Source organism: Liolophura sinensis, chromosome 2, assembly GCF_032854445.1.
Source record: "Liolophura sinensis isolate JHLJ2023 chromosome 2, CUHK_Ljap_v2, whole genome shotgun sequence".
NCBI lineage: Eukaryota > Metazoa > Mollusca > Polyplacophora > Chitonida > Chitonidae > Liolophura > Liolophura sinensis.
In genome coordinates this window covers 13,005,008-13,018,536 of record NC_088296.1, presented here as the reverse complement: position 1 = coordinate 13,018,536, position 13,529 = coordinate 13,005,008, and the positions used below count along the sequence as shown (strand labels likewise).

General features: G+C 41.5%; 1 long non-coding RNA gene across 1 annotated transcript; it reads right to left on the bottom strand.

The window, feature by feature from the left end:
* Window positions 1–6,125: 6,125 nt before the first annotated feature.
* On the bottom strand, window positions 6,126–9,109 carry LOC135463217 (uncharacterized). Its single transcript, XR_010443545.1, has 4 exons — window positions 9,015–9,109; window positions 8,219–8,341; window positions 7,668–7,799; window positions 6,126–6,895 (listed from the first exon to the last, which is right to left on the bottom strand). It is a non-coding gene; the product is annotated as an uncharacterized LOC135463217 (long non-coding RNA).
* Window positions 9,110–13,529: the final 4,420 nt, after the last annotated feature.

The following is a 13,529-nucleotide window of genomic DNA, read 5'->3' as shown; positions in this document are numbered from 1 at the left end:
GCATGTGGGACTGGAGTCAGGTGGACTCGAACTAGTGGAATTCAGGCCTGTGGGACTGGAGTCTGGTGGACTTGAACCAGTGGGATTTAAGCCTGTGGGACTTGAGCAGCATATAAGGAAGTATCACAATAATAAAAATAATACATGTACACTAGGAAGCACAATGCTGTTAAAATAAGATACATATACAAAATTCACAGTCTAAAACACCAGCTACAGACCAGCACAAAACAAAGTAGACCTGCTTGACAAATTGGGGAGATAAGTAAACTCCTTGTCTGAACATGCCACTGCTTGGAATTTAAATATAGTACTCAACACAGGCCCTATACTGGTGTAGCAGACCTTTTTCCGCATAAAACTTTTTATTGTACATATAAATTTTTGACTCAATAACCTCACTCCTGTATGAAAACTTGCTTCAGCCCAAACGTAAGAAAAAACTTTCCTCTTGCTATACTTTAGTCTAGAAATAGTAACCAAAATACGTCGGGTTCAACTCTGCGTCAGGTAAAACATGCAACAAAATGAAATAAAATTGGAACTTTTAGTACTTCCATGGTATGGCAAATGGCGATGCATGCAGGCCAACTGGTGTAGTATCAGACCACCGTCTTGATGCCATGCGCATGTCCTATATTTGGCTATGTGCTGTACCAGCGCTGTAAATATGTTGACCTTAAAGGGACATACCACCGACTTTTAGAAGTTAAGACCTTCAGATGTCAACATACAGTTTCTGGCACTCAGTGGACAATCGAATGTTCAGTTTTATACGGGGTTACACTTCGACCATCAACTGACTCAAGTCGCTGTATTTACAAAATATTTCTTAGACAACCTCCCCTTGTTGTCTAGACAACGGGAGATGTTCAGCTAATTTGATGTCATACTGTGGTAATTATGCGGTCTACCATGTAACTTATGTTCTGTTCGTTGGTAATACGAATAAAATATTATCGATAGAAAGAAAGCTCGCACTTGGTTTAGTAGACCTATAATTCACTTTCATTCTATCGTACTGTGCGATCCTCGAGTGAATGTTGCATTGTGGGAATCTTTGCGCTGCCTCATGTGCATCTTATTTCGTGGGCAGGACAGTTAAGACCAGTAACGGATTTCCCTTATAATTCTCTTAACTGACATTTCTTCGGAAAACATAAACCCAGGAGGTTTAGTTGGGAGTCAAATGCAACTAATATTTTTTAGTTAGCTGAACTCACTCAAAAATTCGGAATTTCTTTGGGCGGTATGTCCCTTTAAGGTCGGACTACTATTACAAGCTTGCACATCTTGAAATGATTGATTTAATAATGAAAGCGACATTGAAGCATAATTAAGCACACAACGATCTAGGTTAGACCTTTTCTAGTTTCAGTTCATCATATTCATCATTGTGCATGCGTGTAGGATCTACCACAGTCAAGTGCGGCTGCTCATAGTTGTCAACTTGTTGTGATGTAGACCTGTAGGTAACGTCATAATCAGCGCTTCCGCTTCCGTTCAATCCGGGCTGAATGCTATTTACGTACTCATTGGATGATGTAGGCCTGATGTCATAGAGAGTGCTGTAATTCTCAGCTTGAGTGATTTCAGCTGCTGTAGGTTCTAAGGTTGGCTTCGACAGAGAATCGTACATAAACTGATCAGTCATACTTCCTGGAGCAGTTAGCGTGGACTGATCGCTTTGTTTAGCCTTGTTGTGGGGAATGTTTCTGTTGGCGTAGAGATAGTGGTATTCATCGGTTTTTGACTGGGGTTTCGATATATGCAAATGCATGCATGCATTTTGTGATGTACAAGTTTTTTCAGGTATATCCACTTCCTCGTACGCCAGGGCCACGTTTCCAGTAGTCACGTTTATGCTAGACCGGATGTTTGAATCGGGCACCAGTGTTTCGCTGTCTGTCAGAAAGTCATGTCTGTCGGAGTTATCTTCCCCTACCACCCGCAGTGTACCCAGTTCCAATTCAGAATCTGTGTTACTCTCTTTGTTTGATCGGGCTTTGGCTATACTCCCTGTATTTCCTTTAGACACCCTTTTCCCCCTGGCTTCAGCTTTTTGACGATTTTTTCTCCTGTCGGCAGATAAAAATGTATATATAATGGAGCATTAGCAATAAATATTTACGTCAAATGAAAGGCCAAATATATGTGTGCCTCAAAAAACTAGAATCTGGATGTCCAAAATAGCCCCCTTCCAAGCCCCAACATTTCCACGAATGAAATAAGTCAAAATTTTTGAAGTGTGATTTTAGAGCTTGATTTGTGGCTATATACATAAAAAAAATTTAGACCTCCTGATAAATGTGATCGTAGAACAAATGTGTGTAATTTTCATTTCCCAATAAGGAACACTAAGCGTAGTGAATAGGTTTTGAATTTTGACTTAAGTCAGAAAAGGCTTTGTGGAATCGGCCCTTGAACGGAAGTAATTATGGAAATAATTACCCGATTGTAATTAAGCTTAAGCATAGACAAGTTTAGGTGATAGGGAAGATTATGGTAAGTTTCATTGAAATCGAAGCAGAAGTTTGGTAGGAGGTACATGGAAAAAATCGAGTCTACAGACAGTAATACAGACAGACAGACAACTTGATACCAGGATACTCCAGTTTTTACATTAAAGAACAGTATCTGTATTCAACCAATATACAATTTCTTGTTAAAACATACTCTAACGATATCAACACAAGTGCATATCATGAACGCGAGCTACAAACAGGAATGGTTTCAAATTCTTTTGACATAATTTTTGCACGTTCTTTCCCAAAATCTAGAAATTAACACCCGCACCTGTTCATCATTTCTGTATTTAGATACTTTGAATACGGCGATAAACAAAATACATAAATATACTTTCAGTTTCATTCAATTTACGTTAAAATGATTAAAGGGGACATTTGATAAATGATGTATGAAATGCATTTGATTTATTTATTTATGTAATTGGTGTTTTACTTATATTTCACTTATACGACGGCGGCCAGCATTATGGTGGGTAGAAACCGGGCAGAGCCCGGGGAAACCCACGACCATCCGCAGGTTAAATGCATTTGCAATAAAAGCCTATGGCCTGTAAAATATGTTTACAACAGAATGCTGAAATCAAGAAGAATTTTCACATGATCGTATTATAGTCTTATTTTACACGTGATGACGATTTCTGCTACCCATAAAAACTGATCGCCATCGTATACGTAAAACATTCTTGGGTATACAACAATCGGCATGATAAGATAAATAAATGGATAATTTACTCACCGGATAACAAAAAGGACAACGAGTGTTACGACAACGATCAAAAGTAGTCCACCGATTCCAGCGCCGAGAGCGACAGGCAATTCTGACAAATCTGGACAATGCATAGACAACGAGGAAAAATGAGCAAAATATACACAGCTAATTTAGGTCAATTAGCCGCTCCATATACTGATTAGCCGATAGCTACATGTTGATCTGAAGTAGACCTGCCTCAAGCACGTCCGCACTCTCTGTCCAAATCTAATTGTTTCTTGCGTGTTGTGGGTAGTGAAGCTGACCCACTGACCTTACGAATAAATCCATTCCTACCGGTGATTATGTTTGCCTCCTCCAGCTATGAAATGGAAAATGATCTTTCTTTAGATCAAGTTACCGACAAGTCAGTACAGCGGTAGGCTGTTAGAGTTAGTTCTCCGGTCTATTTCTTTTAGAGAGTCGCCTATATTCAGTTGTCTGTAAAATCAGTCATACGCCTTACCAGAATTGATTTATTTATTTATTTGATTGGTGTTTACACCGTGCTCAAGAATATTTCACTTATACGAATGCGGTCAGCATTATGGTGGGAGGAAACCGGGAAGAGCTCGGGGGATACCCACGACCATCCGCAGGCTCCCGCAAGACCTTTTCAGGTACGGCCGGAGAGGAAGCCGGCATGAGCTGGACTTGTACTCTCAACGACCACATGGTGAGAGGCTCCTGGGTCATTACGCTGCGCTAGCGCGCTAAAAAATTGATCCACGGAGGCCCCCTACCAAAATTGCCATTAATCAGTGACTAGCCCTCTGCACTGGAATTCGTTCGGTACCGCGAATGCTCCTCTGTCAGCAAGGCAATCTTATCGCATTGACAGTCACAAATGAACACAGCATTAAACAGCCTGCGCCATTGTTGTACCAACATAGCTCCCATAACATTCTGAGGTTAACATCTCAAGGCAGGAAGACTTCTCCCAAAAGCACCATATACTTTTCACACACAGATATAACTGAGGTCAGGTGATCTCAATAGCCTATCCAAATGATGTCACTTTGCAGGAAATTTTGTGCAAAAGGTGTGTGTGGTGTCGCTCAGTCATGTTGGAACTGGAGGACAATGCGCAGTTAGGATCGGCACCAGTTCCAGGACAAGGATCTGGTCACAGTATCCCACTGCATTGAGGTTTCTACAAATTAGCGTGAGCGCACGTCCCCGCAGAGAGAGCCCCAAACCATAGCGTTACCGTCATGAAATCGATTAACTCCCTGTAAACAGTCCAGGGCGTGACGTTCACCACTCTGACTTCCGGTTCGCACTCTTCCGTCGGCAAATCACAGCGTAAAACGTGATTTGTCGCAAAACACAACCTCATTCGGCTATCTCTGGTTCCAGCACAGGGGAAATTGTGCCCAGGGTAGGCGTTTATTAGAGTTTACCAACATAAGGACGTCAGGCACGAACTATTTTATTGACCGCCTTTTTGTATAACTGCGTAACAAATTATTATACCACACTGGCCTAAAACAGATTGCTAGTGTGAAAATTCACACATGTTTCTCTTTTTTTTTTTGGAAACCAGTGTTTCTGAGCGTTGCGTAAAACAATGCTTAGCTGTGTACACAAGATGATTTAATTTGTATTTAATAACTTTAAAATAGGTTTTATTCTGTATTTAAAGAATTCAGTTTACAGGTCAAATGAGCAGTGAAGTACATGAGTAGTCATCTAGCAGGTGTGAGACCTTGTCTCAAGGATGAGCTGTCGAGACAGTTTTATTAACATTCTGTGGTTCATACATGAAACACTTAACAGTAAGTACTTAACCGCACCAGTATGGCCTGTAGAATTGGACTGTATCCCCCCACCAGTGACAGAATCGGCCGATGTGTATGGGCTGCTCGAAGCTGCAGATAGTGAGAGATGAAGCATGTACACTATGTCGGAGCACCAGATAGTTAGGTCGGAGCGCGACATATAACCAGTTCACTTTCGGTGGCTATCGACCACCGCTTATCGACCTGAACCATCTCCCACGCCCCCTTATACGCCTGAACCACGTCCCACTTATACACTTGAACCACGTCCCAGCTGTACACCTGAACCACGTCCGCTTATACACCAAAACCACGCCCCCATACATCTGAATTATGTCCGCTTATACACCTGAACCACGCTCCCTTATACACCTGAACCATGCCCTCTCATACACCTGAACCATGTCCCCTTATACACCTGAACTACGTCCCCTTATACACCTAAACCTCGCTTCACTTATACACCTGCCCATAAGCAAGCACCGCTAATGGACCTTAACCACCTCTCACGCCCCCTTATACGCCTGAACGTCCCTGTTGTCCTCCTGAACCACGTCCCCTTATACGCCTGAACAACGCTTCACTTATACATCTGAACCACGACCCCTTATACATTTGAACCACGCCCCTTATACATCTGAACCATGTCCACCTATGCACCTAAACCACGCCTCTTATAAACGTGAACCACGCCTCATTTATACCCTTGAACCACGCCCCACTTATACACCTGAACCACGCCCCCTTATACACCTGATCACGTCCCCATTATACACCTGAGCCATGCCCCATTTATACACCTGGATCACGTCTCCTTATACGCCTGAACCACGCTTCTCTTATACACCTGAACCATGGCCTCTTTTACACCTGAATCACGTCCACTTATACACCTGCCCATAAGCAAGCACCGCTAATCGACCTGAACCACCTCCCACGCCTGAACCACGTCCATGTTGTACATCTGAACCACGCCCCGTTATACATCTGAACCACGCCCCCTTATACACCTGTACCACGTCCAGCTATACACCTAAACCACGCCCTCTTATAAACGTGAACCACGCCTCATTTATACCTTTGAACCACGCCCCACTTATACACCTGAACCACGCCCCCTTATACACCTGCCACGTCCATTTATACACCTGGATCATGTCCCCTTGTACACTCGAAACACGCCCCGCTGATACACCTGAACGACGCCTCACTTATACACCTGAACCATGTCCCCTCATACACCTGAACCACGTCCCACTTATACACCTGAATCACGTCCCATGTTTACACTGGACCAAGTCCCATTTTTACACCTGAACTTCGTCCCCTTATACACCTGCACCACGCCCCACTTATACAGAATGTTCTAGACGTCTGTAAAGCTTCTATCCCAACATGCTCTATAAGGCCAATGCTGTCAGTGTGGCTTTATTTCCATTGGCTTGTGTAAATTGCCTTCCGGAATCGGAAGTATTTTATTGCGAAGTTTTTGGGGGTTTTTTATGGTGGGACGGGTTTGGTTGGCGTTGATACGTTGATTCATGTTCAGTCATATTCATAATTATTCAAGAGCTTATTAAATACTAGGGAGGGGGAAATGAGGGGGGGGGACATTGGAAAACAGATAGGAACATTCATTAAGTTTCGCCAATAAATAATACGCTCTGCCGAGAATGCACATGAAAATGAAAAATAGTCCTTACCCAGAACACAGCCAACCCCAGACCCTGTATCCAGTGTGTATCCATCGAAGCAAGAACAAGTGTGGCTGCCGTCCGTGTTGGAGCACACAGAATAATCACCACAGATAGTGGAATTTTCCTCGCATTCATTAGTGTCTGCAAATATGAATAAATCGATGCTACCCGAAAGCAGTCTCGGAAGATCCCACCCCCTCCCCCAAGCAAATCCTAATCACCTATCCCTATTCTTAAGTGTCTCCAAGACGAAAGTTGTATAAAATAAGTCACAGAAAATGACATGAGAAAAATTACATGTATCTTTACGTAAAATAAATTCAGATTCCGCACTGCAGTTGAGTGGGATATAAAATCTTGCTTAGCCTTTATTACATTAAGATTTCAGAAACCTTCCTTTTTAAGTTGCGGGTACTTCCGTAGTTAAAACCAGTTTATCGTTTAGCCATTTAAAAACTGAATAATAATAAAACACGATTAGATCAATACTACCCGATAGCTGTCCCGTCAGATACCACCCCCTCCCCCAAGTACCCTCCCCCCCCCCCCCCCGGCAACCTCTCCCTCTAAGCAAACCCACACCGACCAAAACAGAAAGCACACACGCACATGTCCACTGCACCAGTACTGCATGATTCGAATGTCGCTGCACACAAATTTGACCTCCTTATAACTGTAATCAGCCTATATTAATCGCGTTCTCGTCACTGCCAGTATAACACGAAATTACAACATATTTAATCCATAAGTAAATATAAGAGGCCACTGGTGCTTCTGGTTACATTCTACAAGATATGAAGAGGTGTAAAAACATGTACTAAAAGACATCAAGAATTGTTCTTCCTTGATACTGACTAAACAGGGAAGTTCATGTATCAGCTATTCAATCACACCCTGCGCTCTCCTACTATACCTGTACAAGCTGGCTCGTCAAGTCCTGTTTCCTGTTGATAGTACCCGTCATTGCACGCGCAGGTGTACGAGCCGATAGAGTTTACACACAATGAATTTTCTCCACATGGATTGAAGTCACATTCGTTCTCGTCTAAAATGTAATTGAACGCATAAATGATCATGGCTTACTGTAACGCCATTTTAACAACATTGCAGGCCGATCGAGGTGAAAAATTTAACTGAACGTTTTCTTATTAAGCAGTGAATATTGTAGCAGACTCACACGGTGACTATTATAAATAGATTTGGACTAAACTAACACGGAAAACTGCATCCAAACAATATTTATTAGCTTGATGTTTTCCAAGAATTGCAGAAACTTTGAAAAGCATTTCTATCTTTTTATCAATGTATTTTTACAAATTGCTGATCAACTTTCGTATATATTTACAAAATTACAAATAACAACTGAAGCCATAAAGATTAAGGAAATAGTCGAAATCCAAAAAGCAAGTAACAATATTCATAAGACAAATACAAAGGTATGTAAAAACAAAAAAATGTATTTACCCAAGCATTGAAATGAGGGTACATCCTTAAATCCTGGTGAACATCGACAAAAAGCTGTGTAGCCATCATCCGCACTTTTGTTTTCACATGTTACGTTCACAGCGCTATCCTCGACACAATGTTCTGTGGAACAAGAAGTTTTCAACCACACACTACAGATTAGTGTTAGCTATATATTATTTTTACGCTATTAACAAAAGTACACCATTTATAGACTGTCGGTGAGTCAATCATATCTATGCAGTAAATATGAAAAGCCCTGTATTATTTAAATATAGCCGCATGCAGATCAAAATGACATGACGTGATTTTACACATTCAGCTTACACAGGTTTTGTCATTTTGTGTCGCTTTGCTGCAGTGTCAGAGTAAACTGGGATTTTTTTGGAAATTTTGACATGTAACATCAAGTGTGTACTGTGAGAGTGATCGCCAAACTGAACAGCCATGATCTTCTTCTTTATATATCTTCTTTATATTAGGACATACGACAATACATAATATATGAACGCTAAGGAGTATACAAAGGCATGTGTTTGCCTGAGATTTTCTTAACTGATTTAGAAGAACATCTCATATAAGCAATGTCTCACACTCCATAGAAGCGTAAACGTCAAATTGGGAAACTCTTTAAGATTGTTTCCTTCAGTGTTTGACGTATGTTTTTTTCTTCCCGAAAATACTCTGTGTTCCATGATTTAGGCCAAAAAAACCTACCGACTGAAACAATTTGCTCAACCTATGAAGTTTCGTAAATCAGGGCCCATGACTCCAAATCTGGTTGCAAAGAACTCACCAAAACAGTAGTAGGCTGTTGGACAGTTTTGCAGTTCGTTGTCACTGTGCGGAGCGTGGTCACAGTTGCAGAGGAAAATTAGCTGTTTTTGTTCATCATATCCCCTTGCAATGAAGTCTCTGTCCTCACACAGCGAATAAGATGACTCTCTGGTGACAACTCCAAATACAGAAAGCACAGTCTGATTCATATTCTTTATTTACTTGAAATTTTCACTGGTACACAATGGTCGCATTTATGTCAACCCATAACAAATCACCAAACCCCCAGACCTGAAGCCGCCACTCGACTTAGCCAACCAATCAAAATGCTGATATCTGATATAATACTTTCTCACCACCATTCCGACTGGCATTTACTTTTCATCTCCTTTTTGTCCCCTAAAAAAATATTTTTACTTATTAACTAAAACATTCATTCATAATTAGTAGGAAGGACTTACTGCAGAATTTACTTCTATAATTCTCAGCGCGAGCCTCGTCAGCCGCCAGTGTATATTACCAAAACGTAAAGTTCCCTGAATCAAACAAACTGCCGAACACAGCCACGTTACAGTTTGCGTGGTGTATTTTCTCTTCTGACAGCTGCAGCTGTCAGTAGCAGAGCTGCTGACGTTTATCCACTTTCACTACTAGCATGTAATACGTAAATGACTAAATGGGTGGGTAAGGCTGAAAGTTTTCTCTGATTTACAATAAATGACCGCTGCAGTACATTCCCCGCAACCAGGAAGTAGCATACACTCGCGTCTAGAATATTTTCTCTACTGAAACTAAGCATGAGTGTACATACACATTACGCATACAGATATATACATATACATTTCTACATGCCGTTCATCTGGTAGTCTGTGGGGCTTCGGTTTGACAATAAGCAATCGCCGACGCTCATGGAGCCTAACGTTCGCTAAATCCAGTTGTCTTCCACCCGTAAATAGTGTGCATGGATATATGTACGGTACATGTGGGAAAGTTAAGTAGCACGGTATGTGTGGGAAAGTTAAGTAGCACAGTATATGTGGGAAAGTTAAGTAGCACGGTATAAGTGGGAAAGTTAAGTAGCACAGTACATGTGAGAAGGTTAAGTAACACGGTATATGAGGGAAAGTTAAGTAGCACGGTACATGTGGGAAAGTTAAGTAGCACGGTACATGTGGGAAAGTTAAGTGGCACGGTATATGAGGGAAAGTTAAGTAGCACGGTACATGTGGGAAAGTTAAGTAGCCAAAGTTCGGTGGCATCTATTTTGTCTCGGGCACTTCTGGTTTTCCTCTAGCCATAAAACTGTCGGCCATAATGTTAATACAAACAAGCATTACAAAACAATGAAATACAAACAAGCGTTACAAAACAATGAAATACAAACAAGCGTTACAAAACAATGAAATAAATAAACCTGTGCACATGCACCGTAAGTACACATATGCCTGGTTGTAGATATGACTAGAAATACACACTCACCTGTCGCCGCTATAGTTGCAAGAATGATTGTAAAAAACACCTCTGACATTTTAGAATACGTCATCTCTCACAGCCAGTTGGAGTAAACCCACTAACTCTTGAAAGCAATCGATATACACATTTAATATCTTACGAAACAACAGGTCTGTATGACCGGTATCACATGTAGGCCATACATCCGGTTCAGTACGCCCTACTTTGTAAAAGCTGTACTTACGGGTTGCTGGGCTCTTTAAAACAGTGTATGTGATAATAGGAGAATTTGTGTTAACATTCTAATATCTAAAACCACTGTTTAATTAAATACATCATGATCATGTACACAGTAGGGGGACTTCGTGGCTTAGTTGGTTAGCGCTCTAGCACAGCGTGATGACCCTAGAGCCTCTCATAAATGCGGTCGCTGTGAGCTCATGCTGGCTTTTCTCCAGCCGTGCGTGGGAAGTTCTGGCAGCAACCTGCGGATGGTCGTAGATTTCCCCCGGGCTCTGCCCAGTTTCCCCCCACCATAACGCTGGCCGCCGTCGTATAAGAGAAATATTCTTGAGTATGGCGTACAACACCAATCAAATCAAATCAAGTCTACACAGTAAAATATACCGGAACATTAGCTTACATTTGTGCCTAAAAAAACTGGTAAGGTAAGATGGGAAATCTGTTCCAATGCAAGGAACTGTGCACCTCAAGAAGCGAAACTGACTGTAGCTGTGACTGACAGCTGCTGACACTCTCCTGTTTTCAGTCCTGTTTTACTTTTCTTTTCTTGTTATATGGTAAGAATGCACTGAAGCAATGTGTTGGCCATAAAATAGAAAAATTGGTAGCCAGCTCCAGTCACACTTGGGGAAATCGCTGCACCACAAATTCTTGAGCGCCAGTTATTCACCAGTTAGCTAGAAAATGTTCAACAACGCTTAACATCTTAATGTTAATGAAAGCTGAATTACCACATGTCTCTCAACCTGGATTCACGTATGATTTTGCTTTAGGCGCCACACGTTACATAACACCATGGCTTAACAATTATCGATTCTAACACTTATTTAATGCAAGACAGCCTATATCTTTACTCACACAAAGAGTATGTTGCCAAAAAAAAAAAGACCACAAGGATTCGAACTCTTAATGAGTTCTCTACAGTGACACAGTTTGTTCACTGATACATGGAAGATGCTTAACAGACCATGGCAGAAATACGGATTTTAAACCTGCCAAAATATGACATATATGAAACCAGGTCTTTTAAACACTATTAGTAACTCTACATGGTTTACTGTAGAGAAGTGGTGGAGGCAGAAGTCTACGCTAAAATGTACACATGCGGCAGTCCCACGATACGTCGTAGTGTAGAGAAGTGGTGTAGGGAGATATCTACACCGAAATGTAGTGGGTGCGGCAGACGCACCCTACTTCGTGGTGTAGAGAAGCGGTGTAGGGAGATATCTACACTGAAATGTAGTGCATTCGGTAGTCCCACGCTACTTCGTAGTGTAGAGAAGTGATGGAGGCAGATATCGACACTAAAATATGGTGCATGCGGCAGTCTTTCGCTACTTTGTCGTATACAGAAGTAGTGTAGGCAGATATCTACACTGAAATATGGAGCATGCGGCAGTTCCACGCTACTTCGTAGTGTGGAGAAACTGTGCTGAAAATATTTGGCCAGATATCTTGCAGGGTGAAAGTACTCTTCCATTTCTAACAAGATATGTCGGCCCTTACCATCAACTTTGTCACCTCACAATGCAAAACCTGTACGTCTTTACCTCACGTTATTGGTTTTGTATTATGAAATGGTATTAATACCATTACTGACATGTTGAATAATGGATGTTTGACTTGTGTGTTACTTCTCCATACAACTGTTTTATGGCCTAAACCGCTTTCATCTGTTGACCACACAGTACATGTTCATTGTTTTGTCCGCAGTTTAATCGGGCACACGAGGTTACATAGAAATCTTCATTTCACCCTCTGCGCATTGCTTTAATGTTTCTTTATGTTAAATGTGATGACAATACGGCGTTTTGAGTGCTTATAGAGCAGTGACGTTCACGCCATTAACATCAATGCATTTGTTTACCCAATTCTTGTTACAGGTCCACTTAAACAGGTTATCTTGGGTTGAAATGAGCACTATGATGATTATATTTTTATTCTATATATATTTCGGAGTAACCTGGCACAACTTAACTAAACATTTATTTTGAATTTTTTTTTTCTACAAATGGTAATAATATTATTATGAATAATAATATTCACTATATTAGCTGCACACGCAATTCTGTATGATTTACCTCCCCTTATCTTGTGGTGCCACCGACGGGAAAGTCAACAAGGCTGCGTATTCTGTATCGTGTTCATGGCAAATCGAGCGACACGAAAGAAGTTAACAGACGATGTTCTCTTGCCTTGGCAGTTTGAATCATTGGTTAGGAACAACCCGAGTATTCTAGCATGCTTTCTCTTGGCTACACGAAGACTGAAACCAGTAAGTTTGTAGGTTTTTTGCTTAGTCCAACAAATCCAGTAACAGGGAAAAGACCGTCAAGCGAGTTTTGGCTTGATTACTCGGCGACGCTAAAGCCACTATATTTTAATGCATGGACCAAATTAAGTGTTCTTTTAACTCTTTGACATACCTTGATTAGTAAGGCTCTACGGAAGTTAAGAGGCTTACTTTGTTTTACTCCGTGAATGCACAGCTGTCAGTTCAACCCGCCTCCATCACTGCAATTCGTCAGGGCAATTAAGGCTTCGCTTTGATTCGTAACAAGCAAATCAGGGACCAGTAATTCGGTCAGGTGGCAATGCGGTATGCTGTTCAGAGTTTTCCTTTCAGCTTACACAACACTCTTCCAACTGAAATTGAATCAAAAAGGCAGATGTGTAAGGCCCGGGCAATACTGTGTGTCAGCGTCCACCAACATTCAGGGCGCCGACAATACTATCTGTCAGTGTCCACCAATATTCAGGGCGCCGACAATACTATTTGTCAGTGTCCACAAATATCAAGGGCGCCGACAATATTGTGTGTCAGCGTCCACCAATATTC